The sequence below is a fragment of the Choloepus didactylus genome, chromosome 8 (assembly GCF_015220235.1).
Source record: "Choloepus didactylus isolate mChoDid1 chromosome 8, mChoDid1.pri, whole genome shotgun sequence".
Lineage (NCBI taxonomy): Eukaryota > Metazoa > Chordata > Mammalia > Pilosa > Megalonychidae > Choloepus > Choloepus didactylus.
The window spans coordinates 53,180,625-53,208,384 of record NC_051314.1 but is presented as its reverse complement, the minus strand read 5'-3'; the positions used below and the strand labels follow the sequence as shown (position 1 = coordinate 53,208,384).

Genomic DNA, 27,760 nt, shown 5'->3' with positions numbered 1-27,760 from the left:
TTTGTTCTATATAAACAATATGCAGAGGACCAATACATGAATGAAGTATTTGTTGATAGATGCTTTTGCACGGTAATAATTTTCTCATTACCACAACAGATAGAGCTTTCTGTAGTAAAATGTAATCAAGTCATTATTAATAAATCCAAACCAAAGCATTTCTCTCACGCATATGTTTCCCATTGCTGATGGCGCTCTTCAAATTACTTGTCAGCTGCAAAAAAAATATTTTATTGGAGCATCAAGAAAATATATAAAGAAAATGAGATGTGTTATATTTTCTTCAGTTTTCTTAGTTGAACATAAATGTAGACGGGGCTGACACTAATACCTACACAAGCTCATACATGTAGAGCAAAAGTGATTTATTATTTAAACACTCTAGAGTCTTTTTATACTCTCATAAGTTTTCATTTTTTCCCTACATGGATCTCTTTTATGGTCACATTTTTAAAAGGTGCCAAGGATTTCACTGTTGTTTACAATCTTTAAAAGTTTTAGACTAAAAAATAAATTTAAAAAGGGGAAAGAAATGAAAGTCTTGCTTTCCTATGATACCTATGGGTATTTTTTTTTCTTTCCTTATTCTTCTAGGCACCTGGGATACTTTTGCTTTGGTGACAGTCTTAGAATTGTCTCCAATTCTAAGCATTTATAGACTGTATCCTTCATTTTCCGCATCATAGTTTGCAAATATATAAAGAATTATGTCCTTTCAAAACTTTTTTCCCAGACAAACATTTCCAGTGTTTTTCAACTGTGCATCATATGAAATGGTTTGGAGTCCCTTTAATATCTTGGATACTCTCCTCTTTGTGTATAAACCTCCTAAAGAATAATACCCTAAGTGGAATACAGTTCTCTGTGTGTGTTCTGATTGTGATAAGGATAGTGTCCTACTTTTTATAAGCACAGTAGTATAATATCATATATGCTATATTGGTTATCATGTCACAAGATTTACTCATGTTGTACTTTCACCCATGCTACTGGCAAAACAAACTCTTTCCCCTCAGCATATAGTCAAGTCACTTCCATGATAAATTATAAAAGCCTTTCCTTCCCTCATGTTTTCTACAATGATCATTCCTTCACAGCTAAATATCCTTCCTTCTTGACCTTCTACTTACCCCTTAACCCAGACGACTTTTCAATCCTTTTGATCCCATAATTTGGAGTTACTCTTGCAAATAATGCTAATAAAAAAATCCAATAGTCTCTCTTTTTCTATAGACTTGTAATATGGATATAGGTTGGCTCAGTGTTTAAAATTGTGAGCTGCAAGATCATACTGACATCATTTTATTTATTTATTTTATAATGTATTGTTTCAGCGCAAATATCTGAGGCCTGTCCAATTGTTTTCTCTTATTATATTTTTTCCTGTATATTTATTGGAATCATTCTTTAATACAGTTCGGCCCCATGATTCTTTCTTTGGTTGATTTCCACTTGTACAATTTGAGTCTTTTCATTTGAACATTCAAGTCTTTATTTAGCTTAAATGTTTTTCTTTAATGTGCTGTGTTATTATGTGTGTTTCATTTGTCCTAGTCTCCTCATCAAGAATACTTGTCATCCATATGTTGAAAAGCAATTCTTTAATTTTATCATGACTCACTCTCTCGTTGTAGTCAGTTCAGTATTTTTCCTTTCCGTTTGTGGAAACATGTCAATTTTGACCAATTCCTCATTTGATTTTTACATTGTTTATTATTTACCATCTTTAATGTGATTTTAACTCCCACTATGGCTTTATTAATTACCTATCATTATTGTTTACATCCTCCATGGTATATTATTTTGCCATGTTAACATTTGTACTAATCAGGATGGACTTGCCTATGCTGTAGGTATAAACAAGCAATCCTGAAATCTCTGTAGCTCAACAAAACAAAAGTATATTTCTTCTCATTCTCATGCTACACCTTCAATTTAAGTTGATGGTGTGCAAGCTCAGTGATCTAAGCTGAGGGAGGACCATGGTTTTTCACCCGGACCATCTGTCATATATAGTGTTCTTTGTCACAGCACTGTGACTTAATTCTTCTGTCTTGTTGGGTAGAACTAGTCCCATAGCCCACCAGACTGTATATGACTGGAAAGAGAGGGGAACTAGATATGGGTGGGCACTAGAAATATCTATCAGAGTTTTTACAAAGTCAGCGGTTATTGATTTTAAATTGTTTTCAGTGTATAAAGCAGCTGCTGTCTAAACTTTACCTGTGTTTTCTGTGGCAGATCTTTCTCAGTTACATGATTGTTCTCTTCCTTTGGTTTTATAGAATATTTACCTGGAATTCAGAACATCAGAATATTGTACTTTAATTATAATGAATATATTTTCATATACTAAAATAAAATTTGTATTACATAAAATATTTATAGACATCGTAAGTAAGTTGTCTCTACAGAATAAATACTAGCTAGTTGGCTATGCCTCTTGTGGAGTATTTCTTCTCATCACTTTGAATTGCTATCTTATTTGTATACTAAATTCTCATGTCTTTTAGGTAAGTGATAGTGCAAAACATTACTGTCTTTCAGAATCATCTTTACTATTTATATATGTTTAGGCTTCAAGTGAATCTTAGAAATCATTTTATCAGTCTGAATTAAGATATCCAAAGTGATGTATAAAATGGTCTTTGCCTCATCAAAATTATCATGGTCAGTAGAAAGTCTTAGAAGTAGAATTAATCTTTGTGAAGTCAGATTCCTGGTTTTAATTTTCAACTTTCCATGTAATATCTGTGTGGCCTTTGGAAAATTACTAGTCTCTGTGCCTCAATATCCTCATCTGTAAAATGGGGATAATAATAGCATCCTCCTCATAGGGTTGTTGAGAAGATGAAATTAGTTACTGTTTGTAAAGCTCCTAGTAAAATGTCTGATAAATGCTAAGTTTTATATTAGCTTTTTAAAAATATAAAGTAAGTTAAAAAGATAATGGTGGACTAGGAAAGAAATACTTGGGATTGTGCAGAATACTATAAAAAGATAAATGCGGTTGTACACACCGTTTGGGAGGAAAAACATTGTGAATTAGGCAGCATCATTCTTTTTGGCATTGTTACTCAGGGAGACTAAACCGTCAGTATAACTGATGTGATGTGTGAGGCCATGTGTGATTGGAACGTTTGCTATTTCTGAAGAAACTTTAAAATTCCTTTCTTGGGGAAAGGCTAGGCAATCCCCCGCCCCCAAAGCATTCTTCTTCATGGTAAACCTCACCTCTAAAAGTCTGTAAGTACTCATCTTGAGCAAAAATAAATTTGTAGGTTGTGATTTTTCAATCCAAAGATAACAATTTATTAAAAACAAATTGTAGAATGTATAGACAGTCATAAATATCATTCAGAACATTTTACTTGTCTATATGTCTGTTTATTAGGGTTTGCTAGAAATTTTATGTGATTGTTAACACTGTCAAATGTAGAATTTAAAAATTCAGATGTTAAATAAAGAAATAGTGAGATCCGCAAAGGAATAGCAAGATCTGTCTACTGTCCGTTATAAATTAATATTAAAATATGGAGATGTATGAACTGCAGTGTTAGCTGACTATTTACATTGCTAACTGTAACATCACATGGATCATCTTTATTTTAAAGTGTTAAGCACCCTTAGCCTTCCACTGAAATAGCAAGAAGTATAGGAGATGAACTTTTATTGCTGTGCTGGTACAAAGCAATATACCTGTTTTATTACAGAATCAAGGAACAATCCTCTGAGATTCTTATTTGAAGTAGAATGGAATGAATTTTTATTGATTTGTTATTTCATTTAAGGCATCATTTTGCCTTCTTGTTCTTCTGTAGTATGTGTGTTCAATAAATAATATATTCTCTCTCTTACAGTCTGCCCCCTAAGAAATTGTTTAGCTCAAAAAAAAGCCAGGTACTTCCACAACACACTGTTCTTTCTGGCTTCTCTGTTGCTTTACACAACAGCTGTACGGATCATGGCTTCCTAATTGTCCTATGTGATATGAATCCAGGTTGTGATATCAATGATGGTCTGGGGTTCAGCTGAATGCCCTTTATTCATCTGCCAGGTTACTGACATGTGTGCCTCAGATCTTCCCCGGGAGATGTGTGACTTTGGCTGCTGACCTCTGCCTTTTGTGTGTGTGTGTGGTAACTGATCGATTGAATTCAACTCTGAATGATGATCAGTAGCTGGACCTGCTAGGCTGACAACAACCAGATGTAAAAGTAGCATTGCCAGTAAGACACTCAATTCCTGGTCTGATTCAGCAGGGAGCATGGTTGTAACACTAGCCACATTTTCATAATCAGAAAAGAGAAAAAAAAGCAAGACAGAGGACTTCCCAGAGAGGACTTATATATATATTATATCTTTCATCAGTGGTACCTTTTGGCTTTAATTAGAAATTTTAGCAACATCACTTTTAGATTATTTGAGTAGGCCAAAAGAAGCTGCCAGAGGGACATAATTTTAAAATGGTACATAGTAGGATCTCTATGTGTGTTTAGTTGAATTCATAAGGATTAAATCAGAAGGTATCTTTAGTTATCTCCTGAAACTGCTGTGATGTAACATGGAATTGGCTAGATGGAAATGAGTTTAAATGGAAAGTGTTATGCTCCTCCGCCCCCACGCTTAAGTCTCTTTACTTCATTTCTTGACCTCTGATTATGGGGTTGAGGATGTGATTTGTGTAGCATTGGCTGTATTAAACTAGAGGGTAGATTTTTGTTGTTAGCTAACAACTTCTTGGAGAAAATGTGTTCATTTTTGTTCTTAGTTTCCCCACTTGGTCCTTCTTCATCACTTTTTGCAAGAACTCAGTTTACTCTACTCTGTGCTTGACTGCTAATGTATCTTTGCCCAAGCTGGAAGAACAGGAGTGATTGCAGGGAATGCACCTCCCTTCGATGATGAGCATTTGTAGTGAGGGGCCTTTCTGGTGACCTATTTATTGTAAGTTGCCTTATGCTTTCCAACAGGATTCATATAGTTGCTTTAGAAAAAAAATTTACATTTTACTTTCTACTTCAGATCTCAAGTTTTAAAGGGGTCAGGGTATGCCGGTTTGAATGTATTATGTCCCCTAAAAAAAGCCATAGTTTTTGATGCAATCTTGTGGGGCAGACATATTAGTGGGGATTAAGTTGGAACATTTGGATTAGGTTGTTTCAATGGAAATGTGTGCCACGCAACTGTGGGTGATGACTCTGACAGGATAGTTTCCATGGAGGTGTGGCCCTCCCCATTCAGCTTGGGCCTTGATTAGTTTGCTAGAGCACTATACAAGCTCATACAGAAGGAGTGGGCTTGCTACAGCCAAGAGGGACACTGAAGAATGCACATAAGCTGAGACAGTAGTGCAGATGAGAGACAGTTTGAAGATGGCCATTGAAAGCAGACTCTTGCTCTGGAGAAGCTAAGAGAGGACAAATACCCCAAGAGCAGCTAAGAGTGACTGTCATTTTGAAGAGGAGCTGCAGCCTAGAGAGGGACGTCCTGGGAGAAAGCCATTTTGAAACCAGAAATTGGAGCAGTCGCCAGTGACGTGCCTTCCCAGCTAACAGAGATTTTCTGAACACCATTGGCCATCCTCCAGTGAAGGTACCTGATTGTTGATGAGTGACCTTGGACACTTTAGGGCCTTAAGACTGTAACTTGTAGCCAAATAAACCCCCTTTATGAAAGCCAATCCATTTCTGGTGTTTTGCATTCTGGCAGCATTGGCAAACTAGAACACAAGGCATTATGCTTTTTGAAAAATCATGTTTATTTCAACCCCCCTCCCCCATAGCAGTTTTGAACAGAAAGTAAAGTAATTTCAAGCTACATTTATTAATTGTAGATAACCCCCATTAGGTTTAAATGCATAAACACCTTAGGTCAAGACTCCTTCAACATTTGAATTCTCTTTGGGTTACACAAGGAATATGCAAATGGATGATAATACATGCAGGAACTGAAAACATGAAAGAGGGAGTGCAGAAGGAAAATATACATCCATGTACTTAGAAAAAAAAGTTAGTATCCTTGCTGTGTGAATAGTCATCCGTTTTTGATATGCTGTTTACCAGCAAGGCACAGCTTGGTATGCCCTTCCAAATTGTGACAAAGTAAAAGGTAAAACATTAAAAGAAATAGGAAAGTTTAGTAGGAAGTGTCCAATGCCAGGTCAATAGATGTTATAAACATGGGCTATACTCTTTGTTGATATTGGTTTACAATTTCTATTTAGCCCTTTAAAGTCTCTTGGTCCTACTTTCAATTCCATGCTTTCATTTAATAGCGTTTATTGTTGTTTTTTTTCCTACAATAAAGAAAGAAGTATTCATAGGAAAGAAATATTCATGGGTACTATATACAGTAGGAAAGGAAATTAATGAGAAGCATTTGTAATGAAATGATATATGATGGGATTTGCTTCAGAATGACTTTTGGTGGGGAGAAGAGGAGGGATCCAGAAGAAACTATATTGACCTTGAGTGGATAAATACTGAAGCTGGGTAATGAGTACACAGAAGTTCATTATGCTATTCTCTTTACTTTTGTGTATTTTTGAAAATGTCTGTAAGAAGAAGAATATAAACCCCATGTAGTCCCACTTTTCAGAGAAATCATTGTGTGTACATATGCATGTCCATAAAAATACACTCATACATAGCCACACTTTTTATTTAAACAAAATTAAACCATCCACAGTTGTTAAATAGGAACTCAAGTTGCTCTCCTAAAAAGCCCTTGAACCCTCATGAACAAAGTGTCAGTTTGAAAATTGTTTACTTCTTATTGAATGGTCAGTAAGTAAATGAAACCACTCATATATACATTTTTTGGGTTTCAACCCCAACACACAACTGCTTTGTATATTGACACTGAACTATGGCTACTAGTTAGGATTCCCTTGCATTTGCAATTATGTTTAGACCCAGCTTAAGTGTCTTCTGCAGTATAAGATATTGGAAAATAAGTATAAAAAACAGAGGATGCTGTCTCATTCTCATCCTCCTTTCTTTTGAACTGTTTACAACCCCCATCCTTCAAAAGAAGAAATAGAGGAAATACTGAGCAAAACCTCAGAATATCTTTACTCAGAGTGAGGAGCAAAAGAATTGACTCACCTCCTGCCTCCTTTTTCCCTAACTTCTCCATTATATATCCTACCACCCCAAAGCCAAGCATGTATCAATTTTATATGTACGACTTCCTTTTCATACTCCAGACCAATAAAACATATGTTTATCTTAAAAACAAGCAAACAAAAAAGATGACAACAAATAGGGCAGATCTTTAGGTAACATGAGTTAAGGGATCCTCCAGGTGTTACTAAGCCTTCTAGAATGCTAACTCCTAAGCTTAAGTTTCAATTTTACATCTCTTATTTGCTTTAAAGTATCTAACTTTAATGTCAATCCTTGGCTGAAATTCATGATTCCACTGAATTGTTCCCTTAGAATTTGTGAGAAGCATTCCTGGGACAGTTGGCCTTAGTCACTTCTATACTAGTTTTCAGAACACCAGAGAAAGTTATAGTTCCAGGTGTCAGAAGGAATTGCATTGGCTGTGGGAAACTCATTTAGATTCACAAAGCAATCGGTTGCATAATTTCTAAAGCTGTTCTCAGTAAAACTGCATGTCTCTGGGACTAGCCTTCCTTTGCATGGTTAGTCATTCTTGAATAATTTTTCCAGTGCATTGAGAAAATGCAAAGTATTCGGCACCAAAAGTATGTCTCTACATGTACTATACACTCTCCTAATGCCTGTTTATTTTAAATATTTATTCCCCATTAACATTTGAGTGTTCTTTTATTCTTTCTACACTGTAATAATAATAAAACTTGATATACTGCCTCTGAAGCAGTTCTGGACACCAAGCTCTGGTGGCAAGAGTTCAGAGAAAAGAGAAATATGATGCTTAGTAAAAACAGTCTACCCTGCAAAAGCGTCAGGGTATTGTAGTGTAGAATCTTGGAGCAAACAGATTTGTGTATATTCTTAACAAATTTAGTGGCCCTGCTTACTCATGGTATAGGGCAAGAGGTTAGAAATTTTAAGAAATAGAATATCTTAAAGCATAACGTGGGCTTTTTAAAGTCCTTGTGTTTTGTAGTTTAGATTTGTTATGAATTATACTTTCAGGTTTGTTTCCTGCTTGATTTTATTTGAATGGGACTATTTAACTATATTACCAGGCAAACAATTTTTGTGATCAATGTCTTTTTTTCTTTAATGCCTACTTCAAAACCTGTACTTGGCTGATACAGCTAAGAAGTAAATGTCTTTAGTTTTTAATATCTGTGTATTATATCATATTCCTTTATTGACTTTGCTATAATTTCATAGGTATTTTTTAAATATCAGAAGGTATCTCAACATTTGTTAAAAAATAATATTACTCCAGTGTCATTTAATATTTTAAATATTTTGTTGACTTGCATTTTAATTTTTTAACTCAAACCCTTAAGAAATTAGTAAAATTATGTGCATTGAGTTTTCAGTTATTATATGATAAATAAATTTCTATAGAAAGGGTTCCTGATTCCTGGATCCATGTACAAAGCAGCAATAATATTTTGAGAAATTTGTCTAATAACAGTGATATACTTTTTTAGCCAGCTCATCAGATCAACAGACCAAGACCATCCCTAGCATTAAGTTGGTAGCTAAATATTTGATTGAATTACTCCTTGGAGATAAGGTATTCCCATTATTTCAAAGGGCTTGATTTTTAATCGCAGTCAAATTCTAAAACATCTTTTCAGGATTCTCTGATTTCCATGGGTTTGATTTCTAGGACCCACTGTCCTTTTAAATTACTCCTTTTTTCTGCATTTTATTTTCCTTTAACAAGGGGAAAAACATTTCGTTCCAGAGTAAAAGGTTTGTCTGGAAACCAGAATGAAATGAGAATAACCCTTCTATTTCTCCAAACTTGTCCAAGATGACTCTTTTTTCCAATTTTTGGATCAATAAAGCATTTTTGTTGTTTTTATAGAAAATTGGGCATTCTCACTGAACAATTAGCTTGGAGTCACTTCTCCTTTTTATTTGTTCAAGCCAGATACCTGTAAGAGGTCTTTTCTGAGATGTGGAAGGTACATCATTGTCCGGCGCTGCCCCGCTCGGTCCCCGGTTCCCGGCCGGCGAGGGGAAACAGGGAAGGAGAGAGAGAGATGCAGACTGCGCGAACTAACCTGGTCATGAATCACGACTCGAACCACACGGCAGTTGTGAAAGCAAGCCCTTTACTACAGCTAGATGAACATTCTGTGTTACTGGTTCCCACACGGGGCACGGCGCCTCGTGGGAGAGCAGCCTCGATGTGGCCGTCAGGCACGGCTCCTTGTGGGCTGTCTCACCCTACCCCGTCCGGGTAAGACCTTTTATACACAATTAACAACCAATAAGCTTCTAGGCTAGTATCGCGTATACAGGATTTCGATTGGTAGGAGCGGGTGGCGGATACATGCGTCACTATGCGGAAACAGGATGCAGGCGCCATCTTGGCTCACTCGATGGGCGGGGGTAACTCTAGAGCAGGCTGCAGCGCATACGCTAGGCCTGATTCGGGAGGCGGCTTTCCACATCTCCCCCTTTCTTATTTATTTTTGACCCAGTGTCTCCAGTGATGAGCGTGCTCCCGTGAACCCAAATGGTTCACAACCTCTTTGGTGCTTTGGGGAGTCTGGACTAGGCCTCAGCCATCCAGCGGCGGAGCCTCTAGCACCAACCAGAATGCTCACGTCATATGGAGACCGGAGAGTCCGTAAGCTGGAAGCAACGTGACTCTCCCTGCAGTGCTTTGCCTGGCAACTGGGGAACAACGACGGGGGCAGGAACAGCAGTAACCAGAGTCGGGGGTGTCACTAGGTGTCTCTGTGCAATGGCTAGGGTCCAGTCTGGCCACAACTAGGACTCTGCCCTAGAGACCCACCTGAGACAAAATTATGACTACTGGTGTCGCCTTTTACACCCGAGAAACAGCCATGCGATTCGCTACAAATTTTGCTCCAAAGCGCCCCACCTGAGGCGACCAGGAAGGGGTATGGTTAATAAATCGGTCACTATCGGGGGTAACAGAGGTGGGAGTCATAGCCATCATAGTGGTAACACGCAATTGCTGCTGCGCTTGAAACAGGCGTTCTAGCAAACATTTAACAACGACTAATCCCACCAATAATCCCACTGCAATGAGGATCCAATTAGTTAAATTGGGCCAAGAGAACCAGGAAGAAACACTGTGCAATAGTTTCTGTAGAACCTCGCCTAACCCGGAGAGATCGACTTTAACGGGTTTTAACTTGATCCCCCCAATTGTGTCTAAACTAGATTCCACCTGTTGGGAGAGATTAACAAATTCAGGAAAATATGACCTTTTCAGCCAATCAGAGACTCTGGAAATGCTTCCGGTCACGTTGGCCCTGACAGGAGTGACACAGAGTTTAACCGTAAGCCACCGGGTGTCACATGTTTGCTGAAGCACTCTCCAGAGTCCATCTATTTCCAGTCCAAGTTCATCTATCTCCGCTTGGAGTTTCTGAATGGCCTGGAAATTTAAGTTCAGCATCTGATTGTGGCGGCGTAGCACGTCTCGGGTAAGGTTGACCAAGCCATTTACCGTTTCCATCGTTATGGCGAGCTGCCGATCTGTCCATGCTTGTAGCACAGCCTGCCCGATCGTTGGGACAAACAAAGAGGAAGCTACACTGGCAGCATTCGATAGCCATTCTTTTATGCCTCTTGGACGCCTAGACTTAGAGAAGGGGATATTGTTAAGTGAAACAACTTGAGAAACAGGGCCAACCCAGTCGGTTGCCTTGACGGGGAGCCAGACATAACTTGGGCGATACACTAGGATAGCGGGGCGGCGAGGCATCCGGGTCTTTGGAACGGTTTGCAGACTGTAGGAGCAAGCCCTGGAAGGAAAAGGCACCTTTGAGTCTCCTTTTTACTCAAGATCCCTTCACAAGACTGGCGGCTCTTCCCTGTAACGTTAAGAAATTCAAGCAAGACTCCCTTACTTAACTCGCCATTACCAGTTTCACAAGTAGCATTCGCCGCAACTGTGGTGTTGACAACCTTGACAGAGAGGTTAGCAAAAGAGAGGATCAGTGTGTCATTGGTGAGGGGGAAGGACTCGTTGAAGCTTGTGGAGGAAATATAGTTCCACTAAAAAGAAAAAGGCAGATTAGAAGGATTGCTATAGGAGAGCAAAGAACAGAGTTACCGATCCTCTTTTTGGGCAACCGCGGGGTGGTCAGTCCTACTATTATCGTCTTGTCGGTCGTCGCCATCATCAGCAGGGTCGGAGGCTTGGTCTAATGGTTCAGGTTGTATATTCGTTGGCGTTTCTGACAGCTGTTCCTTGGCTTCTTCAGGTGATGTCACGGTTCTCACCAGTCTTTCCGGAACCCACACTGGTTGACGTCCTGGTTCCTGGGGAAAAACACAAACAGAGCCTCTGGCCCAGCTGAGCACCGGGTCAGGGCCTTTCCACTGCCCCGACAGGACATCCTTCCAACGGACTAGACCTCTATGCGGAGGACTCGGGGTGGTGTGTTGCAGGGCAGGTGTCATTCCTTGTGAATTTTCGTTTAAAAAATTATATGTGAGCAAGGCTACAGACAGTCGAGCTTTTGGGGACAGGCCGTGGCCTATACCCTCTTTCTGTTTTTTAAGCAAGTCTTTGAGAGATCTGTGCGCTCTTTCAATGATTCCTTGCCCCTGAGGGTTATAGGGGATGCCATGTTTTAATTGGACATCCATGTTGTCACAAAATTTTTGGAAGGATTTACTAGTGTAGGCAGGCCCGTTATCCGTCTTTAACGTCTTTGGCTTACCCCAAGCTGCCCATGCAGCAAGGCAGTGTGCAATGACGTGGGAGACTCTTTCTCCTGGTTCAGCAGAGGCAAATAAAACTTGGGAGCATGTGTCCACCGACACATGTAAGTACTTGATCTTACCATACTCTGAATGATGAGTGACATCCATCTGCCAAGTATCCCCTGGGGTGAGACCCCTAGGGTTGACCCCAACCGAGGGGACTGCTCTCTGCTCTGCACAATTGTTGCAGGCTCGGACAATATCTCGAGCAGCTGCACGTGGTATGCTGAACCGCTTAGCTAGGGTACCTGCATTGATGTGAAACTTGGCATGGAATTCTCGGGCTTGTTGATACGGTACCAGCGTCGGAAAGATGTGCAGCTGTCGAGTGGCTACATCTGCGCTATGGTTCCCCTGGGCCATAGGGCCAGGCAAACCTGTGTGGGCTCTAATATGGGTTATGTAAAAAGGGTGTTGCCTGGTCCATATAACCTCCTGTAGTTTGGCAAAGAACGTCCTTACTGTAGAGGAATGTTTAACAATGCCAACCGTTTCTAAAATTTGTACAGAGTTCACAACATAAGCAGAATCCGAGACGACATTTAAGGGCTCGGAAAGGCTTTCCAGGACTGCAATGATAACCTGCAGTTCTACCCATTGAGGCTTTTGTGGTTGGAAGAGCACTGTTTTAGGAGTGTCCCCCTCCACACAATACGCCCCTGTTCCAGAGCTGGAGCCGTCCGTGTATACGGTGGGGGCGCCTGCTAGTGGCCTAGGAGAGGTTACTTTGGGAAAAATCACTGGGTGCCGGGTGACAAACTGCAAGAGAGGAGCCTTAGGGAACTGATTGTTAATGGGACCAAGAAATGTACACCGGAGAATGGCCCATTGATCTATGCATCCGGTGAGTATCTCAAGCTGCTGGGAAGAATAAGGCACCCTGAGATTTTTGGGCTGCTGACCGAAATGCTGCACAGCCCTTTTAATGCATTCTAGGGCCAAGTCTGCAACCGCTGTAGGATAGTGCTCTAGGACTTTTTTGGGGGAAACTCCAGGGTGGACCCAGAGCAGCGGCCCCCGCTGCCACAGTACCGCAGTGGGCTGTAATTCTGTCGGCAGCACGCAGGCTTCAAAAGGCTCATCAGGGTCTATTCTCTTCAATGCAGCGCCACTGAGCGCCTGTTCCACCTGGCATAGTGCTCGCCTTGCCGCATTCCTTGCGGCCTGCTCTTCAGCTAACTCCTCAAACCATGCTTTCCAATCTATGAATCGGCCTGACGGCAAGCAAGCACGGGCTAGCTGAAAAATATCTGCGGGTGTATGATTTAGAGCAGAGAGGTTCTCGATCATGTTCAAGGTATAAGGGGCATTGGGGCCATACTGATGGACGGCCTGCCTCAATTCCCTCAATAGTTTGTAATCATATGATTCGTGCCGATTGCCACCTTGGGGATTGATAATAACCGGGTACATTTCTGAGACTGGCTGCGGCTCAAGTGGCTGGTAGCCACCCAGCATGCCAAAAGGTCTAAATGTTGTGAAAGGGTTCCATCTCCAGAAATGTCTCCCACCACTACCTAATGGCAAAGGGTCCTGAGGGCCTGTATACTCGGGCGGGGGGTACGGCAAAGGTTGCCCCTCCCCTGACCGACCCATCGGGGTTTCCGGGTCTGGCAGCAAAGGATAATTACATTTACTGGGCATGGCCACTAGAGGGAGCTCTCGGCAAGGTCCTTTGGTGGGACCGCCCAAGGCGTCAGTTGGGAGCTGGGGTGTCCCTGGGGGTGCAGCGGTAGACATTGGCGGGGCGGAAGGCCGCACGGGTGTGGCGGGAGGCTCCTCCCACTCAATTAGCGGGGATGCTTCCGCCTTCTCGTCAGTATCGCTATCTGACTCTGAGTCAGAGTCACTGGACTCCGGCGGTTTGCCCTTACAGGAGCCGTCCGCTGACGAAAGTGACTGGGTTTCTTGGAGCGCGCACCGTGCTTCTTGCAAGACAGAGGACGGGCTTAGGCCGGTAGCCGATTCTAGTTCAAGGACCGCACGGACGGTCTCCCATATGGGTACTAGAATCGGGTCCATACACACGCCCGTCTGGCGCGCTCGGTCTATGTCGCGACCGAGCTTCATCCAAGAGGGTAGGCTAAGGCTGCCGGTGCAGGCAAACCAAGGGGCAAAAGTATCAACATCATCAAGAAAACGCTGAAGGGAGCTTTTCCTGACCGAGATACCCCGTTGTTTCAAAAGGTTCTTTAAGGGAGCTAAGAGAGGTGAACTTCCGGACTGCCCCATGATTGCAGTCGGCACTATACTTCAGTCACTCGGAGAGCTCTTCCGAGTCCCCCGGGGTCACCTGAAAACCCACGGGCCCTAACTATCATGTAATAAGACGCACTCACCTTCTCGCGTTGATCAGGCGCGGGAAGTCCGCCGTAAGCTCGACGCGCAGCGCTGCTCTCCTCACAGAGGGACCGTCGAGAGCGAGGCAGGAGGAGGAGCTCCCCGTACGGGCCACCACTTGTCCGGCGCTGCCCCGCTCGGTCCCCGGTTCCCGGCCGGCGAGGGGAAACAGGGAAGGAGAGAGAGAGATGCAGACTGCGCGAACTAACCTGGTCATGAATCACGACTCGAACCACACGGCAGTTGTGAAAGCAAGCCCTTTACTACAGCTAGATGAACATTCTGTGTTACTGGTTCCCACACGGGGCACGGCGCCTCGTGGGAGAGCAGCCTCGATGTGGCCGTCAGGCACGGCTCCTTGTGGGCTGTCTCACCCTACCCCGTCCGGGTAAGACCTTTTATACACAATTAACAACCAATAAGCTTCTAGGCTAGTATCGCGTATACAGGATTTCGATTGGTAGGAGCGGGTGGCGGATACATGCGTCACTATGCGGAAACAGGATGCAGGCGCCATCTTGGCTCACTCGATGGGCGGGGGTAACTCTAGAGCAGGCTGCAGCGCATACGCTAGGCCCGATTCGGGAGGCGGCTTTCCACACATCATTTGTTTCTTATAATTGCTTTGAGTTTCCTTTGACAGGTAGGGATTTTTGTGGAGTATTTTGAGTTAATTCCTCTTCTGGCTATGGCTACAGAAGTGCAGATCTATTTCACTGTTACCTGCCCTCTTAACACACACGTTTAGTTAGATTTATTCTCTAAGCATCAAAGCTACAAGTTTTGACTGAAGTCTCTCATCTCTCCCATTTTTCACCTCCTCGTCCTTACTCTCCCATCTCACTTTCTCCCTGTCTCTCCAGATTCTTGCTGTCTTTCTTTTAATTTTCTTCCTTTCTCCTTCCATGTCCTTTTTTGTCCCTTCTTTTTTTTCTCCCTTTTCCTCTACCCTTTCTACTTCCCTCTACCTCCTTCGGTCCTCCCTGTCCATAGAATGTACAATTCCAAAATAGCAGTGAATAAGTTAATACAAAAATTACAGATTACTAAATGCCATGGCCCTTTAAGTTCACTACAAAGAGTTGAAATCAAATGTTGAAAGTATGAATGTTAAACATGAGAATGTCAAGTCTTTATCTTCTCTTAATATAGACATTCTCTTTTTTGGTTGTAATTTTTTTTGTTTATATATGTTCTCAGGAAAGTGTTTCGGTGGTGTAAGGACTAGGCCAAATATTGGGGATCATAACAATTTAGAAAATGAGGCAAACTGCTTCTCTTCAGGAAGGATGTGAGCATGTCACAGATGTATTCATACCGGGGCATTGCTGAGCAAGACAGCATAGAAGGCTAAATCAGGATGGGTCACGACAATAGCTTTATCCAAACAAAACTGAAAAAGAGGAAGTGAGGGCTTGTGTGAAAGAGCAGACCCAATTCCTGAAGAGGACAGGACAGTCACTCAGATACTGTTAGCGTGATGCTACATGGAGTAAGGATGGGTATCAGGATACAGTCCAAGATGCTATAATAAATAATCCTCCCCTCTATGCCAGTGTAGCTTAAATGCAAGAAGTATCGTGGTTTGTTTACATTGTATGTGTGTGTGTGTGTGTATATGTGTGTGTGTGTGTGTGTGTGTGTGTGTGTGTTTCATTCTTATGTAAGAGTCCAAATATAGTCTGTCTAAGACCGGTAGTGTGCCACTACCAGCCATCCAGGAACTCAAGCTCATCCTATCTCATTGCTGTGCAATTCTCAAGAAGGAACTTTCATGTAATGGTTTACAATGGCTTCTCTAACTCTGGCCATCACATCCATACTCTTGTGGGAAGAAGAAAGGTCAAGTGAGTATATATCCATTTTTTCTAAGTGTATTGGCACATGTCAGTTGTCCTTAGGTCCCATTTGTGTGAAATTTGTCAAATGATCACACATAGCTGCAAGGGAGTCTGAGAATTGTCTCTCTAGCTGGGTAGTTAATTTGCAGCTTTTAATTTGGGATCCCATTAGTAAAAGAAGAAGGGAATGATGTATATATTCATGAAAAGCCTGTGGTCCCTAGCAAAGGCATGAGGTATATTAACTACCCAATGCTTTGTATGAGCCCAAGCTACTGATTCTGATATTGGCCCTGAGTAATAGTTTACCACCTGTTACAATTGGCAGATGGAGAAGGCTGTACTCTTTAAAGAAACTGTATTTCATCTTTAAAATCTGGCCTGGAACTAGGAAAAGAATAAGGGCAGTCACTTTCCCCCCACCCCAGCCTGATTGTTGACTCTTTGTTAGTATGTGCTGCATATTATTTATTCCTTTTTATATCCCCAATATTCTGTGGTCTATATTCTATGACTAATAGATGATTACTAAATGAATGAATGAAAATGCGTCAATCAAGAGAATAAGAGAGAAGGCATGCCATAACAGGTAGTAAGGTGACGGGCTTAAATTGCTCAGAACATGGTGTCTTTAGAATTTTTTTGTTTTATGGTTTTATTTTCTGAGTTTGCATTGAATTTGCCTTTAATCTTTGAAATTGGTGAGCCAAGGCAAAGCTCACACATAACTTTATCACTGAACCCTGTATAAGACTAAAATTTATAATGAGTTGTGGGAAGTACACCATTATCTGTCCAAATGTGAATGCAAACTATACATCTAAATATATCCTAAATATTTTAAACTCTGATCAATAACTTTGACACCATTCTTCAAATAACAGAGACACTTTATCCTTTTTATTTTAATGCTATAGATAATGTAGTTGTTGACTTGTAAATTCAAAGTAAATTTCAGGATTTACCAAACTTTCACAATGAAGGGATATCTTTAAGTTATATTGCATGAATTCATTTTTATTTTCAATCATATCTTCTAACAGTACCTCAGTAAGCAGCATAAATTTTAGAGAGAGTGTATTCTATGTATTTAATTGCTCTTTTGTGTATTTGGGTGTCTTTTTGTTCTCAAACATTATATATATATATATACATATATATATATAATGTTTAAATGTAGTGTGTGTGTATATATATATATAATCCAAACTCCATGTGTGTATGGGTGTCATCTGTACAAGTGAATGTTTACAGACATATATATCCTGTGATATTATAATAGAGGGAGATGTTTCTATTTAGGGAGGTAATAATCAAATTGCCTTACTTGGATATGGATATATTATACACACACACACACACACACACACACACACACACACACATATCTTGTAAACTTTTAATATAAAAGATTTAGTCAGTTAATTTTGTTCTGGTATTCAAATAAATGAGACTGATCCACTATTAAACATATAAGTAGGTAAGATGATTTATAGAAAAACTCTGAAAATGCTTAATTTTTCTTAATTTTAGTCAGAAGGAGAAATATTCCATACTGTCTTTGGTACAAGTCCATCCATTTTTATAGACATACTATTTATGGTACATAGTTTATAATCTCTTCTTCTTCTGGTCTGAATAGCAACTGTTGTCTGTATCTGATTGATTTGAAATATTTTTTGAGTATGCCTAATAGTGTGAGAAGTAGGTGCTTTCATATATATTATATTATTTGATCCTCTTAATATGAGGTAGATGGCATTTTCCCTATTTTACAGTTAAGAAACTTAGCCTAAGTTTAGTGGAATTGTGGAATACAAACCCAGTTATTCTTATTGCAAATCACTTCCTCCATCCTTTCCTTCTGGCACTTATCAATTATTACCTGGTGTTCCAGTTTGTTAGAGCTGCTGTTATGCAAAATACCAGACATGGATTGGCTTTTATAAAGGAGATTTGTAAGGTTACAAATTTACAGTTCTAAGGCCATAAAAGTGTCCAAACTAAGGCATCAACAAGAGGAAACCTTCACCTAAAGACGGCCAATGGCATCTGGAACACCTCTGTCTGCTAGGAAGGCATGTGGCTGGCGTCTACTGGTTGTTTGCTCCTGGGTTGCATTTCAAAATTATTGGAAAAAGATAAATAGGATACAGACATGGACTGACAATTCATATTCAAAAAAGAAAAATATATAAAATGACCCTGAGGCATTAAAATGTTTAGATTCATTGATAATTAGATAAATGCCAATAAAAATACCAATATGCCATTTTTCAACTATCATATTGGTGAAGATTAAAAAGTATGACAACACATTGCATTGGTGAGGCTTTGAGGAAATAGGCTTTCAAACATTACTAGTTTGAAATGCAAGTTTGTACAAACTTTCTGGATAGGAATTTGACAGTGCCTGACAAAATTACATATACCATTAACTTTGGACCAACAACTCTACTTTTAAGAATTCCCTCTGAAGACACACTTCAATTATACTTGCAGAATATTATAAACAACCTAAATGTCCACATATAGGAAAATGGTTGAATAAGTTATAGCAAGCACATGAACACAATGGAGTACTATCCCATGTTAAAAAAGAATGAGGAAGATCTCTGTAAACTAATATGGCTGACTTCTAGGTTATATTAAATGAAAAAGCAAAGTTCAAAAGAGTATCTATAATATGCTACCCTTCATTCATGTAAAGAATAGTGGATGTAAGAAAATGCAATGTATCTGGTCACTTGTCTAAAAGAAATATAAATATAGGAAGGCTAAAACAGAAACTATTGAGATTATTACCTACAGGGAGGGAGTGAGAAGAGTGACGTGAGGATTGAGGTGAGAGCAAAACTTCTCCAAGAATAGCTCATTTTATAACTCTGAGTCTTAGACCAGGGCAATCTTTCACATATTAAAAAAATAAATAATTAAACTCAACCAGGATGTGGAGGAAACAAAAATGGTATAGAAACAACTGAACATGTCTGTATTACCAGTGAATGAGAGAATCACCCTGAATTAACCTAAATAACTTTGGAAAATTGTACTTTGTATACTATAAGGTTAAAGACAAAAAACAAAACAAAAAGACCTTTGCACAAATAGTGTACTCGAGTTTATAAATTCATTTCTCACAGGGATATGGGGCAGAAATTCTAAATTACTTTATGTGTATATTGGGATTGAACAAATAAGTAAATATATTGTGTATAATGAGAGCCAGGTATCTCAATGTGAGAGAAAGAAGTTACAAATAACACAAGGGAGAAGAGAAGCTACAACGAACTCTTATTTTTTTTATCAGAATCAGAGCAATGAGTTTGAGCTCATGGTTTTAATATACAAGCAGTGAGATAGATACAAACAAAAATATAGATGTATGTGTTAGTATACATAACTATATTTCCTAGTTTTGTCTGCTTGAAAGGGCCTAAAAACGATGACACATGAGCAGCAGTTTGAGTCCATCTAAAACTCTGACCTTGGTTTCTAAATACCATTTTCCAATAAAATACAGTTTGTCTCCTTGGAGAAATGGTTGGTTTTAGGGTTGGGACAGGGAAAATGCAAGATGAGGCTGGAACATCTTGTATTGTCAGAAAGTAAGTACTTAAAAAGTGATGGGGGATGTTTGTTTAAGGAAAACGAGAACCAACCTGAAGGGGATCCTAATGTCCAAACCTGGAAGAATTTGAGCAAAAAAGTAGAGTATTGGATTATAATCCATAGACTGAAACAAATATCCATGAATTCACACTGTTAAAAATAAACAATTGGCTATATAAATAAATGGTGGAGAAGGGTCAGTTCTTTATGAAATAATTACAGTTAATAAGTGAAGTAATCAGGAAAATAGAAAATTCATATTGGCAAACATGATGGTAATTATTTTTGGAGGCAAGATCCTTGCTGGATGCTGAAATTTATAGACAACAGTACAATGAGAAACAGAATATAGTCTCAAATATTTCCCCACAAGATGGGGATAAAAAAAATGGTAACTTCACAGTGGTGAAACCTAGAAGATCAAGTGATCAAGGTTAATATCACCAGTAATAAGACATACTGATTTGAGGAAACTAAGGAATATGGCAACTAGATGCAAGTGGAATCTTGGATTGATTCCTAGAACAGAAAAAAGATACTAGTGAGAAAAGTGGGGAAATTCAAATAAGATCTACAGTTAGCTAATAGTATTTTATCATTGTTAATTTCTTGATTTTGATAATCATACTATGTTTACATAATATGTTAACACTAGGAGAAGCTGGGTGAAGGGTATGCTGCAACTCTGTTATTTTTGCATTTGTCTATAATTTAAAGTGATTTCAAAATTTAAAACATAGCACCTTCAATATATCCCTATCCTAATTTAAGTGGGCATGCCCTTCTGTGTCAGAAATGTGTGTCTTTTGACTGTCTCTTTAATTCTTTGAAAGAAATTTCTTCATTCTCTCTACTTGTCAGAGAAGAAGAGAAAAATAATACACGATACCTCATGCCTCAGGTAGTTCAGAAGCAATAAAATCCCAGTAATAGGAATATTGGTGTAGAATAGGCAGCTGCCCACATTGGACTATGAAAGGGACAAAAAAATCCTTCTTATCAGCTTGTCAGAATGCTTGACCTACTTATCAAGAAGCCCACTAAGACCTTTCTTAAGGAGGCCTGTGCATTTTTAGTGAAAGTGTTAAAGCATTTGTATAAAAGACAAAGGCAGCCTGTTTCTGTGGGTGCTATGTCTTCCAAGTTTATCTGATTAAACTGCCCCTGAAGAAATGAAATACCAAGGTATCGTTGATGAGGGGGTGGGAGATTGAGATTTTAAGAGTAAGCAGTGAATCCCTGGGTACACAAAATGGGATAAAGGTGAGGATAAAGGACAAAAAGAGCAATAGCTGGAGTGGAACAGCTCAGAATTTTACAGGAAGCAAGAGTCCTGACGGAAGACGTCTAACAAAGAGAATTCATTTTACTTGGAAAAACTTGAATTTGCAATTAGAAATATGCCCTTTCCTTGGACAGAATTGTTGACCGTGAACAAACCATTCTGAGTTAGAGAATCAAGGAAATTTAGATGTTCTTTAGGTTTCTTATTTTACAGAAGAGGAACCTGAAAGCCAGATGGAAACAAGTAACTTAAATCACAGCTGTTTGCTGCTATTATTTTGCAAATCATTGTACTGTGCTTTGTTGACTAAAAGGAGTTTTCTAATGATATGAGATGGAAAAATACTTTATAAGTTATAGCATACTATACAAAAGTGATTAATAATAAATTTTAAAAACCAGTTCTTCCGCTGCATCTATGAGGTAGGTATTTTTACTACCTTCTATTCACTCATCGAACAAATAATACCTGAAGGCCAGCTTGTTCCAAGCAGGAAAGCAAAGTGGTTAAAAGTACATTTTTAACTTGAAATCAGGCTGCCTAGTTCTACCATTTACTGCCTATATGGCCCTCAGTAGGTTATTTCATATTTCTATTCTTCAATTTCCTCATCTTGATTTGGACACAATAAAAAGGTCAATCCCACACGGTTTTGGTGAGGAAGCAATGAGCCAGTACACATGCAGCACTTAGTACAGTGAAAGACTTATAGGAGGTAACATATGTGTAAGCTGTTATTATATAATCTGTGGTCCACTTGAAAGAAGAGCATCAGGTCAAATAATAACTCCATTACCCACAGCACCAATACAAATACTTTTCTATGATCACCATTAAAGAAGAGTTTAAATCAGATAGAAATGTCATTTCCTTCTTTTGGGCTCACAACATGTTTTAGGTCCTGGAAAAGCACCAGTCTTCTTACAGGCATACCACGAAATTACTTTTATTGAGATGCCAAAGAGTTTTATTTTTTTTCTGTACCATTTCTGAGCAAATTTAGTAAGACTACCTCTATGAGAGGCGATCAAAAGAAAATACATGTTGTGCCTTAACTTAGCCATTTTTTGTTAATCAAAAACAGTCATCTACCATGTGAACTAATATTTCTGAAATCTTTTATGAAATATAATACATGTTTACATTTTAATGCCAAAATAGTTGTCTTGTATTGCCAGGGGTGCTATGATAAATACCACACACTGGTTGGCTTAAACAAGAGGAATTCATTGACTCACAGTTTTGGAGGCTAGATGTCTAAAATCAATGGGTTGGCAAGGCCCTGCTCTCTCCAAAGTTTGTAGCATTCTGTTGATAGCTTTCTGGGAATCCTTCATCACATGCCAATCTGTTTCTTACTGTATCCTCCTCTGGTTCCCATTTCTGTGTGCAATTTCCTTTGCTTATAAAGACTTCAGCCGTATTGGATTAAGGCCTATCCTCATTCAGCCTGCCCCCACTAAACATATCTTCAAAGGTCCTGTTTACAAATGGGTTCACACCCACAGGATTGGCATTTAGGACTTGAACATGTCTTTATGGGGGACATGATTGAATCCTGACAATAGGTAAAGATATTTCTGCAGTGTTTCCTGCTTGTAATTTAAGACAATAAAATGGGCCATCCATTAGAATCAGTGATTTTTCATTTGAGAATAGCACCAAGGTCACCTGTTTTTTGTTTATCTTTTTTTCACTTTATTTTGTTTTTAAATTGTTTCCTGTTTGTTACTCTCCCAAATTTGACTGTCTCGGTTAAAGCTATACCATTTAATAAAGCAAGTGATGGCTTCATTCTTCCTGAATAGGTCTAAACCCATGCATGAAATCATATGATCTACTCCTGCTCCCCAAACAAACCTGGACCATTCTCTCCTCCCCTGTTCCCTCAAATGGAAAGTTCTTCCTCTTCTCTACCCTTCTGAATTAAGGGTTGCAGTCTCAAATGCACTAATCACATTCTGTCATTTACTATGAATTTATAAAGCAACTAGTTATAAAACATTAAGTGTTGGCAAGGCCTGTAGCAAATTGGCAATGCATGTTTCGCCTAAGAATTTTCAAAGCAAACAAAATGGAACCGTAACATCCCTCCTGAAATCCATCTGCCCCCCCCTCCCCCTGCCCACCTATACCCTGATGCCTAAATTCCTGGCCAGGTAGAGGCTATCATTTTGTAAACCCTGTTATGTCCTTTCACTTCTTTAGGAACAACCTGAAAACCAATCATTTTTCATGAATATTTTTCCATTGTCCTTTCTTTTCTGAAACTATGCTCCAAAAATTTAAATAACAATTATATTAAAATTTGACTAATTTAGGTAGTTGGGAACAGGATTAGCTTGTCATTTTCAAATGTCTCTGTTACAGAGTATGTTTGAGGAAATGCCATTTTATTGTGTCTTTATACTATATAGTAGATTTTATGCCTGGCATTTAGTAGGTTCTAAATGCATATTAATTGAATGAAGGAATGCCTGACTAGCTTTTATGAATAAGAGTGATTTGTAATTAACACACTGTGTCACTCAGGGTTCTCCAGAGGAACAGAACGAACAGGATGTGTGTGTGTGAGAGAGAGATTGTAGAAACACACACACTTATGAAGAGATTTCTTATAAGGTTTTGGTTCATGTGATTGTGGGTGCTGGCAAGTCAATTTTAGGCAGGCTGGAGGCTGGAAGTTCTAGTGAGTACGATGTTGAATTCTTGAGTCTGAATTTCTTAGGCTGGAAACTCAAGAAGAAGTGGAGGATGTAGTTGAACTAGAATTCCTTCTGATGTCTGCAACTCTTGGTTTGTGCTGTTAAGATCTCCAATCGATTGAATGAGGCTCACCACATTATATAGATAATCTCCTATATCTAAGGTTAACTGCTTATAAATACTAATCCCATACAGAATACCTCCACAGTGACCTTTCATCCAGTGTTTGACCAATCAACTGGGCACCATAACCTAACCAAGTTGACAAATAAAATGAACCATCATACATATTCATAGCTTGTAAATAAATTACATGTAACCAAAGTACTTTGAAGTAGCTATTTTATACTAGTTGCTTAGGATATTCTTTTAAAAAATAATATAGAAACATTAAGTCCAGTTTAATTCTAACTTCTAAAACATAAAATCTGTGTTAGTGTGGATGTGTTAAGGGTGATTTAAATATTTTTATACACACACTTCCCATTTATTGAACAGTCTTCTCTGTTACTAAACTATTAATCTGAAAATAAGATCCATATTTCCAGAGAGAAAAATGATGAATAATTAGGATTGACTATAAAATTCCTTTGGTTGCCTAATGTATTCCTCCTTCCCTTCCTCTCCTTCTTACTGTTTCCTTCTTATTTTGCAATATCATTTATTAAACTCTGTGCTAAGTTAAGTTATTGCTGAAGAATAAAAAATAAGGCAGTCTTGTCTGTGCACTTAAGGAAAACATTGCTAGAGGGGTACTAGAAGGCAATGTGAGTATAGCTCTTGACTATATTTTATATTTCTCAAGATATTTATACTCAACTTATCATGAATATATATACATAACAGAGTATATCTTTGTGTTTCATGTTTATACCTGAAGACCTAAAGTTTTTGAGCATATTAAAATAAATTAATTATATGAATCTCTTCTATAATTTGAATATGACTCCGTATAAAACTTCCAATATCTGGAAACTGATCAATTGCATAAAACATACTTTATATCCTTCTGAGTACCCTTGTGCACTGGCATGTTTTGTATCCAATCCTATATTAACACCTTGTAATAGTGTCATACATTTATTATATTCATGAAAGAACTTTCTTATATTTGTACTATTAACCACAGTTCATTATCCACAACAGGGTTCACTGTGTTAAACAGTTCTATATTTTGTCTCCTAACTTTCCTTCACTATCCAAAACTCCCCCTTTTAACCACATTTACAAGCACAATTAAGTGCTATTAATTTCACTCACAGTAATGCACTACCATCATTGTTATCCATTTCCAACATTTACAATTAACCTAAATAGAGATTCTTCACAAAGCATCAGCTCCCCATTCTGTACCCCCATTCTATCCTCTGGTAGATTCTAATTCTGAGTTTGATTATTATAGTTAATTCATATCAGTGAGATTGCAGAGTATTTTTCCTTTTGTATCTGGCTTATTTCATTCAACGTAAGGACCTCAAGGTTCAACCATTTTGTTACATTCATCGGGACTTCATTCCTTCTTACAGCTGAATAATATTCCATTGTATGTATATACCACATTTTGTTTATCCATTTATAAAGCTGATGGACACATCATTTGCTTTCCTCTTTTGTCAATTCTGAATAATACCACTATGAACATCGGGGTGCAAATGTCTGTTCGAGTCCCTGCTTACAGTTCTTCTGGGTAAATACTTAGTAGTGGGATTGCCGGATCATATGGCAGTTTTATACTTAGCTTCCTGAGGAACCGCCAAACTGTCCTCCACAGCAGTCGCACCAGCATGTGAATGTGTGATCTTATCTCCACGTCCTCTCCAAACTTGTGTTCTGTTTTTATCAATAGTGGCCATTCTAGTGGGTTTGAAATTGTATCTTATTGTGGTTTGATTTGCATCAAAACTAGGAGCTAGTGATGTTAAGCATATTTTCCCATAAGCTTTAGCCATTTGAAATTTCTCTTTGGAAAAAAATGTCTATTCATGTCTTTTTCCCATTTTTTAAAAATTAAATTCAGTTTTATTGAAATATATTCACATACCATACAATCATCCATGGTGTACAATCAGCTGTTCACAGTACCATCATATAGTTATACATTCATCACCCCAATCTATTTTTTGAACATTTTCTTTACTTCAGAAATAATCAGAATAAGAATAAAAAATAAAAGTAAAAAAGAACACCCAAATCATCCCCCCACCATCCCACCCTATTTTTTAGTTAGTTTTCGTCCCCATTTATCTACTCATCCATCCATACACTAGATGAAGTGTGTGTGATCCACAAGGTTTTCACAATCACACTGTCACTTCTTGTAAGCTACATTGTTATACAATCGTCTTCAGGAGTCCAGACTACTGGGTTGGAGTTTGATAGTTTCAGGTATTTACTTCTAGCTATTCCAATACATTAAAACCTAAGAGGCATTATCTATATAGTGCATGAGAATGTCCACCAGAGTGACCTCTCGACTCCACTTGAAATTTCTCAGCCACTGAAACTTTACTTCGTTTCATTTTGCATCCCCCTTTTGGTCAAGAAGATGTTCTCAATCCCACAATGCTGGGTCCAGGTTTATTCCCAGAAGTCGTATCCTGTGTTGCCAGGGAGATTTACACCCCTGGGAGTCAGGTCCCACGTAGCAGGGAGGACAGTTAGTTCATCTGCCGAGATGGCTTAGCTAGAGAGAGAGAGGGGGCCACATCTGAGCAGCAAAGAGGTACACAGAGGGACACTCTTAGGCACAGTTACATGCAAGTTTATTTTGCCCATTTTTTAAATTGGGTTGTTTGTCTTTTTGTTGAGTTGTAGAATTTTTTTATGTATTCTAGTTATTAAAATCTTATCAGATATGTGATTTCCAAATATTCTCCCATTTAATAGGCTGCCTTTTCACTTTCTTGGCAGAGTCCTTTGAAACACAAAAGTTTTTAATTTTGAGGAGGTTCCATTTATCTACTTTTTCTTTCATATTGTGCTTTGAGTGTAAAGTATAAGAAACAATTGCCTACCACAAGATCTTGAGGATGCTTCCCTATATTTTCTTCTAGAAGTTTATAGTCCTTGCTCTCATGTTTAGGCCTTTGATCCATTTTTGAGTTAATTTTTATATACAGTGTAAGTTAGTGGTTCTCTTCCATTCTTTTGCATAAGGATATGCAGTTCTCCCAGCACCAATTGCTGAAGAGACTATTCCTTTCTAGTTGAGTGGACTTGGCAGCCTTGTCAAATATCAATTGGCCATAAAGGTGAGGGTCTTATTTCTAAACTCTCAGTTCGATTACACTGGTCAATATATATATCCAATGCCAGTACCATGCTGTTTTGACCACTCTATCTTTGCAATAAGCTTTAATGATAGGAAGTGTGAGTCCTCCAGACTTGTTCTTCTTTTTCAAGATGGTTTTGGCTATTTGGGGTCTCTTACCTTTCCAAACAAATTTGGTAATTGGCTTTTCCATTTCTGCCAAGTAGGCTGTTGGAATTTTGATTGGGATTGAATTGAATAGGCAATTCATTTTGGTTAGAATTGACATCTTAACAATATTTAGTTTCCCAATCCATGCAAATGGAAAGTCCTTCCATTTATTTAGAGCTTCTTTGATTTCTTTTAGCAAAGATTTGTAGTTTTCTTTGTATATATCCTATACAGCTTGGTTATATTAATTCCTAGATATTTGATTCTTTTAATTGCTATTGTAAATGCAATTTTCTTCTTGACTTCCTCTTCATATTGCTCATTACTTGTATTTAGAAACATTATTGATTTTTGCTTGTTGATCTTTTACCCCAGCACTTTGCTGAACTCATTTATTAGCTCTAGTAGCTTTTTTGTAGAATTTTTGGGATTTTTTTTTTTATATATATATATAGTATCATGTCATCTGCAAATAGTGAACATTTTATTTCTTCCTTTCCAACTTGGATGCCTTTTGTTTGTTTTTCTTGTCTAAGTGCTCTGGCTACAACTTCTGGTACAATGTTGAATAATAGTGGTAAGAGTGGGCATTGTTGTCTTATTCCAGAACTTAAGGGGAAAGCTTTCTGTCTTTCATCATTTAGTATGATATTAACAATGGGCTTTTCATAGATGGTCTTTC

General features: G+C 38.7%; 1 protein-coding gene across 2 annotated transcripts in view; it reads left to right on the top strand.

Annotated features, from left to right (window-relative positions):
* The window catches only part of NAV3 (neuron navigator 3), an 855,568-nt gene that overhangs the window by 207,239 nt on the left and 620,569 nt on the right, over positions 1–27,760 (top strand). The gene's annotated exons all lie outside the window — the stretch shown is intronic.